This window comes from Panthera pardus, unplaced genomic scaffold, assembly GCF_024362965.1.
Source record: "Panthera pardus isolate Hobbes unplaced genomic scaffold, ASM2436296v1 HiC_scaffold_20, whole genome shotgun sequence".
Taxonomy (NCBI): Eukaryota; Metazoa; Chordata; class Mammalia; order Carnivora; family Felidae; genus Panthera; species Panthera pardus.
Genome location: NW_026526766.1, coordinates 91,084,177 through 91,092,215, shown reverse-complemented (window position 1 = coordinate 91,092,215; position 8,039 = coordinate 91,084,177).

The window sequence follows — 8,039 nt, the reverse complement described above, 5'->3', positions numbered from 1 at the left end:
CCCAGCGCCCCAGCAGGGAGGGGTGTCCAGCAAGAGGATCGAGGGCCTGTCTGACACCTCCGGACCTCGGGAGCCGGCCTCCCTGACTCCCTTTGACCCTGGTTACCCCTGGGGAATGGGGAGCGGGTAGGCCGAGACAATGAGCTGTCTCTGGAGTGATGGCTTTGTGTCCAATAAGCTGAATTAGTGTTTTGATTTAAAAACTACTTTTTAGGGGTGCCTGGGTGGCTCTGTCGGTGAAGCGTCCGACTTCGGCTCAAGTCATGATCTCGCGGTTCGTGGGTTCAAGCCCCGCATCGGGCTCTGTGCTGACAGCTCGGAGCCTGGAGCCTGCTTCCGGTTCTGTGTCTCCCTGTCTCTCTGCCCCTCCCCTGCTCGTGCTCTGTCTCTTTCCCCCCTCTTTCCCTCTCAAAAATAAACATGAAAAAAATTAGAACCTTAAAAAAAGTAAGGTTAACGTCTGTACAGTCAAGTGCACCAATGGTGAGCCTACAGCTCTAGGAGGTTTGACATCATTTTCATGTATAATTTTTTTAAATGCAAAAAGAGGCCACCTGAGTCCCCCCCTGCTGTGCCGGGTAGAAAAGGAGCCAATGCCCCCGAGTAGCCTCCGTTGGCTGAGAGTGTGGCTCCTTCCCCCCTGCCCACCTGGAGTTACTCTCTGGGGTCAACGGGTGAGGAAGGGACAGGATTGGGGGGCAACAGAGTCATGGGTGGGGGGCCACGAAGCCAGGCGCAGACTCGGGTCTCTGGACCCTCAACCCAGTGCTCCTGTTGCAGCCCCGCCCTGGCTCGGGTCACTTCCCCCAGGGAGCAGCCCAGGACCTGAGCCCGGAGCCCTGCTGCCTAGAGCCCACGGAGTGCTGTCGGCTGGCTCACGCACATGTACTCTTTTCTTCGGCCGTTCGCGAACCCCCAGAGCCTGCCGGGGGCGCCAGGCTGTGTGCCGCGTCCTTCAGATGCCGTACCCGGTGACGCGGGCGTCAGCGCCCCGCGTTGTACACGAGGAGCTCAGAGAGGGGGCCGGGCTTGCTCAAGGTCACCGCCAGAGAGCGGCGGGGTGGGGGCCTGAGCTCTGGCGGGCCTCAGCCCAGAGCCTCCAAACCCGCTTTCCTAAACCTCCACCCCTCCGTGTCTGGCCCCAACCAGCATGTCTTCTGCCACTGTCCACAGTGACCTCGGGGGTCCTCCGGAGGGCACAGCCCCCCCCCCCCCCCCGTGGCACGGTCCCCAACAGGAGGTCCAGGAGCTGCGCGCCGGGCTGCTGGGGGGCTCACCGTGAGGCGGGCTCTAGCTGCTGGATCCCGCCTGCGCCCTATCTCCTCCCGGGCAGGTGGGCCCGGCGGGGGCACAGAGGCCCGGTGTAGCCCCAGCCCCTGTTTCATGCAGGGGGAAGCCAGGCCCGGAGAGGGGAGGCACGCCGCCCCAAGTCACACGGCAGCTGAGCGGAGCGGGGCCTGGAGGCCAGTAATCACAGGCTGGTGATCACGCGGGGACGGGTGAGAGCCCACGACTCACCGCTTGTGACTTCAAGTGGCATCGAGCCAGTGAGTCAGGCCCGCCGAGGGCTCGGGCGCGTGGGCAGGAGGATGGGCGGCGGGCGGGCCGGGGCAGGAGGCAGGCGCTTGAGTCGGTGTGGCTAATTTGGTACAAGAACTCGGATGCCACTGGCAATTTCTGCATCTTGAAGAAACAGGACGGTATGAGGCCTGTTCCAGACGCAGCAAGAATGGGGGCTGTTGCTTAAGAGGCCTGGCGAGTGGGGGGGCTCAGGCCCCGCCAGCCTCTTCCTCAGCCAGGGCGCTGGGGCAGGGCACCTACCGCTGGTGGAAAAGGGAGCCTTTCCTTCGCAGGCCAGGGCGAAGGCAGAGCCGAGGTCTGCACCTGCCAGTGGCTCTGGGAGCCACCCTGGGCCACCTGAGCACGCCCAGGTGGGTCCCACAAGCTCCCCGCCTCAGTCTGCCCCTCCTGTGTGGGGACTGACAGGAGATCCAGGGAGAGCGTAGTGTGACGGGCCTGGCAGGGACCCCGCGGGACCCGGGAAGCACCCCTTTGCCCGGCCTGGGATGAGCCGGCTCCCTAGTTGGGTGTCTCCGGGTGGGCACAGCCCCTCGGTAGCACGGTCCCCGGTGCCTGTGCCCGGGTCACAGCTGGCTGTGGGGCGAGGCTCCCGGTTCAGGACTTGGCATTTCTCCTCAAAAACATCCGTGTCCTTGGTTCAGAAACACAAACACCCACCTAGCCTTTAGGCTGGAAGGAAGGAACTAGGGGGCCTGTGGGCAGGGCCGTAGGGCGCTCTCCCCCCCAGCCCCTGTCCCGGCTCCCTGCTTCGTTCCTTCCTGTGACAACACTCTGGGGCGGGGGGGCCTCCGTGCATCACACAGGCAAGCCCCCTGCCCTGCGGCTTCTGTGGACACAGGACCCCACTGGCCCAGTGACCATGGAGAACAAGGAGAGGAGCCATGACACCCCCCCCACTTGAGAGGCCTATTGTGGGCTTGGGGGACAACGACCGGACAGCGCTGGCCCGCGGCCCCTGGCGCACAGTGAGGACTTCTCGACGGCTGTTCTCACGTGTGGACACAGGACACACGGGTGAAGGTCCCTCATCCCGGAGAATGGGGTGAGTGACCTTCGGGTGTGAACCGCTCCCAAGTGTCAGGAAGGCTGGGGCCTGGATGCTGGGCTGCCTGGGACGGCCAGCGAGCCCCGGCTCTCTCTCTTCTTTGAACAGCTCCTTTGGGATGGGCCTGGGGCCCTGCGCTGTCTCCCCTGGCGGACCCCCGCGTAGTCCCAGAGTCCCTCGGCGCTCCTCCACGCGGGGGGTCCCCAACCCCTGACTGCCCCAGCTGCCCAGCGCCGTGCGGCTAGTGTGGGGGACAGGTTAGAGCAGGGGCGATGACCAACTATCGCGAGCTGACCGAAAATTAAAACATGGCGTATCGGCTAAGACAACATTTGAGGGGAAAATTATAGCTTAAATTGATTTGTGGGCAATTTACATATAGGAAATTTGCAAAGGAAAACTCATCGTTGAAGGCTCACACCGAAAGAGAAAATTGCAACACCAAAAAAAATGTGGACAGTCTGGTTAAAAAGTGGGCATTGACATTTCTCCCGGGAAATGTCCAGATACTCACCGTCACTGATCATCGGGGAAAGGCACATCCAAACAACCTCGCACCTGTCAGAATGGCTAAAACAAAAGGACAAGAGATAACAGGCGTTGGCGAGGGTGTGGAGGAAGGGGAACCGTCACGCACGGTTGGTGGGAATGCAGACCGGTGTAGCCGCTGTGTGGGAAACGGTATGTCATGGAGGTTGTTTACAAGATAAAAAACAGAACCACCGTACGATCCAGTAATTCTGCTGCTGGGTATTGATCCAGGGAAAACCCTAACTTGAAAAGCTACATGCGCTCCTATGTTTATTGCAGCATAATTTGGAGTAGCCGAGACACGAAAGCAACTTGAGTGTCCCATCGACAGACGAATGGATAAAGATGTGGTAGACATATGCCGTGGAATATTACGCAGCCACAAACAAGGGCGAGATCATGCCATTTGTGACAGCGGGGATAGATCTAGAGGGCGTTATGCTAAGTGAAATAAGTCAGGCAGAGAAAGACAAATATCATATTATCTAATCATAACTGGAATCTACAAAAGCAAACAAAAAGCGGAATCAAAACTATAAATACAGAGAACAAACTGATGGTTGCCGGAGGGGAGGGGGGTGGGAGGTTGGGCAAAATGGGGAAGGGGAGAGGGAGACACAGGCCTTCAGTTATGGGATGAGTAAGTCATGGGAATACAAACCAGGGCATAAGGGGTACAGTCAGTGACAATAATGTGTAATGTGCATAACCGTGTGAACTCGTCCGATCGCTAGGTTGTGCGCCAGAAAGTAACGTAACACCGTGTGTCCGCTACACTAAAAACAGAAAAAAAAACAAGAAGAGAAGAAAAAGAAAATCAATGATCTAAATTCCACCTTAAGAAACTGGAAAAAGAAGCAAATTGAATTCAAAACAAACAGAAGGAAGGAAGCAGTAATGAGCAGAAATCAATGAAATAGGAAAGAGAAGGGCTGTAGGAAAGCGTAATCAATGAAGCCAGAGTTGCCTCCGTGAAAAGATTGTACGTGACTGACAAATCTCTAGGCAGACTGACAAAGAAAAAAAGACAGAAGGCGCAGATTACCAATATCAGGAATGGAAAAGGGGACATCACTACAGATCTTGCGGATATTAACATGTTAAGAAATAATATTACAAACAATTTTATGATAGACAAATTCCTTCAAAAACATAAGCTACCAAAACTCACTCAAGAAAAAAATAGGTGATAGTCCGGTATATATAGATTAAAAAAAATTTTTTTTAACGTTTATTTATTATTGAGAGACAGAGAGACACAGAGCGTGAGCAGGGGAGGGGCAGAGAGAGGGGGAGACACAGAATCCGAAGCAGGCTCCAGGCTCCGAGCTGTCAGCACAGAGCCCGACGTAAGGCTTGAACCCACAAACCGTGAGATCATGACCTGAGCCAAAGTCGCTTAACCGACTGAGCCACCCAGGCTCCCCAATAGTCCCATATATATTAGAGAGTTGGTTGTTTAAAATCTTCTCAAAACAGGGGCGCCTGGGTGGCTCAGTCGGTTGGGAATCTGACTTTGGCTCAGGTCATGATCTCACGGTTCGTGGGTTCGAGCCCCGTGTTGGGCTCTGTGCTGACGGCTCGGAGCCTGGAGCCTGCTTCGGATTCTGTGTCTCCCTCTCTCTCAGCCCCTCCCCCACTCTCACTCTGTGTCCCTCTCAAAAGATACATAATAAACATTAAAAAAAAAACAACCTTCTGAGAACAATAAACTCCAGACTTAGGTGAGTTTTGCAGCAAATTCTACCAAACACTTAAGAAAGAAATAATACCAACCACACTCAGCCTCTTCCAGGAAATGGAAGCGGAGGGAGGAATCAACTCTTTTTATGAGGTCAGCATTACTCTGATACCAAAACCTGACAAAGAGGTTACAAGAGGCTTCATCAAAAGGATACATATGGAGGTCAAATCAGCATATGAAAAGATGCTCAGTGGTCTCAGTCATTATGTCAGTCAACGAGCCACTGCAACCTGTAGTCATGGCTTTTATTTATGTAGTTTTTTAATTTTTTTTAACGTTTATTTATTTTTGAGACAGAGAGAGACACAGCATGAACGGGGGAGGGTCAGAGAGAGGGAGACACAGAATCCGAAACAGGCTCCAGGCTCTGAGCGGTCAGCACAGAGCCCGACGCGGGGCTCGAACTCACGGACCGCGAGATCGTGACCTGAGCCGAAGTCGGCCGCTCAACCGACCGAGCCACCCAGGCGCCCCTAGTCATGGCTTTTAAAAACCGACAACCCCACGTGAAGGTGCAGAGGCCCTGGAACTCACACACATCGCTGGTGGGGACACAACGTGGCCCAGCCGTTCTGGAAAACAGTCTGGTGGTTTCTCACATACACTTACACTATGCCCCAGCAATTTCACTCCTGGATATTTCCCCAAGAAAATCACCCAACCATCTGTGCGTGGATGCCTACAGCAGCTCAGTTTGTATTTGTTCCAAGCTGGAAGCAACTGGCGTGTTGTTCCAACCACGGTACGTCCATATAATGAAATACTTTTCAGCAATAAAAATGAACGAGCTATGGACACGTGCGAGAACGGGGTTGAATTTCAAACGAATTATGCTAAGCGAAGGAAGTCAGGCTCAAAATGTTGCATACTGTCTGATTTCATTTAAATTACATCCTAGAAAAGACAGAAACTGTCGGGACGAGCCATAGATCAAGGTTGCTAGGCACGGATTTGGGGAGGTGATGGATATACTCTTTACCATGGCAGTTACCTGACTAAGTTTGTAGAGATTTACAGAACTGTACAGTAAAAAAGGATTTTCTTTTAAGTAGGCGTCAAGCCCAGCACAGAACCCAATGGCGGGGGGAGGGGCTCGAACTCATGATGCTAAGACCAAGACCTGAGCAGAGGTTGGGGCGCCTGGGTGGCTCGGTCAGTTAAGCGTCCAACTTCAGCTCAGGTCGTCATCTCACGGTTCGTGGGTTGAAGACCCGCATCGGGCTCTGTGCTGACGGCTCAGAGCCCGGAGCCTGCTTGGGATTCTGTCTCCCTCCCTCTCTGCCCCCCACCCCCTGCCCCCACCTTGCACACTGTCTCTCTGTCTCTCAAAAAATGAATAAATGTTAAAAACATTTTAAATATAAAGACTTGAGCGGAGATCAAGAGTCAGATGCTTAACCTACTGAACCACCCAGATGCCCCTAAAAAAGGAAGAATTTTACTCTAGATAGGTTACTTTAATGAACTCAACTTGAAAATAAATCAATTTGGGAGAATTAAGATCTTCGTAATGTTGAATTTTCTAAACCAGAAGCGCTTCATAAACCATAAACTATAAACATAAACATATGTCCCCTCTTTAGGTCTTCATGAATGTCTGTCGATAAAATTTCATATATTTTTTTTTTTCTCTAGAGGTCTCGTGTGTATGTTACTGGATTTATTTCCAGGCGCTTGACCTTGTTTGATGTTATCACAGGTGGTATCATTCAAAAATTCCCATTTTCTATCTATTTGCCCCCATTACATAGAAAGAAATCTGATTTTTCGTGTTAACTTTACATCCAGCAACCTTGGTAAACTGTTAGTATTGATCTGTAGGTCATTTCGGACCTCCTGTGTTTGGAATCACCTGCCTTGCGAAAAATGGCAGGTTGGTTTCTTCTTCTCTAGTCTTTTCACCTCTGGTTTGTTTCTTTTTCTTTTTAAGTTTTGGTGATTTACGTCATCTCTATACCCGACGTGGCTCTGGAACTCCCGACCCCGAGGTCAAGGGTCGAATGCTCTTCTGACCGAGCCAGCCGGGAGCCCCTCGTTTATTTAGTTTTCTTACCTTATTGCAGTGGTGGAGGCAGCTGTCACCATGTCGAGCGGAAAGGGCGAGGGGAGAAAGTCTTGCCTCGCTTCTGGTTTCGGAAGGAAAGCTTTCGAGGCTTTGCCACGAAGCATGACGACTGCGCCGGCCTCCCGCAGGCCCCCTTCCACGGCATCAGAGGCCCCTTTTGGCTCCGGGTTTGTGAGAGCTGTTTTAATCACGAGCAGATGTTGGTTTTTCACAAGTGTCTTTGCCACGTGTCGTAGGACTCGCGTCTGATTTTTCTTCCTCGTGTGTCACTTCGGTGACTTACACGGATCGGCTTCCTGAGGATCGCCAAACCTGCATTTCTGACATAAACGCAATTCTTTGGTGACGCGCTGTCCTTTTCGTGGCTGAGTTCAGTTTGCTAGTCGTTTGTTTTGCGTTTCAGCATCTGTGAGTGACGGTCTGCTCTCGGCCTTGTTGTGGGGGCTCCCCTGCTCTCATTCCTGCCTCCCGGCCCCACCGGGATTTAGGTCCCCCTTTCCCTGCAGGGGGTGCTGAGTCCAGACCTGCCCGCGACCTGGGCTCAGCTGGCCTCGCCTCCTTCTGTCTCTGTCTCTGGGGGGTGGGGGTCACTGTGTTGTTCGCCCCACCGTATGTTTGGGGTCACCTCCTCTATGCTGCCCCAGCAGCGGTGTGCAGCCACCAGCTATTTTGGTTGGAAATCCCCTTTGATTTGGAGTGAGATCTCTTGCCTTTGGCCGTCTGGGCCCCTCCCATCCAGGGTAGATGAGATGCCCTCACCCCAAACGCCAAAACCTTTCAGAATGTTTTCTGAAAACAGCAGCTTTCCCCGAGGCGAATCTGCCCCACCTCCACGGGGTGCAGGCATAGCTGTGGGTTTTGAAGTCACATTTTCCTTTTCTCTGCATCTCGATCTCCCTCAGTATTTCTGCGTCCGCGGCACATCAAGGTGGTGATAAGATCGGTGGCCTTCTTTCGGTTCCTCTGACTCGGGGCCTCCCTCCTCCCTGCCTCCCCCTCGCAGCCACCACCATGCTCACTGCCTCCGGGGAGCCCCTGTCGCGCTCCTGGTGCCCTGTCCTTTGCCTCCGTGG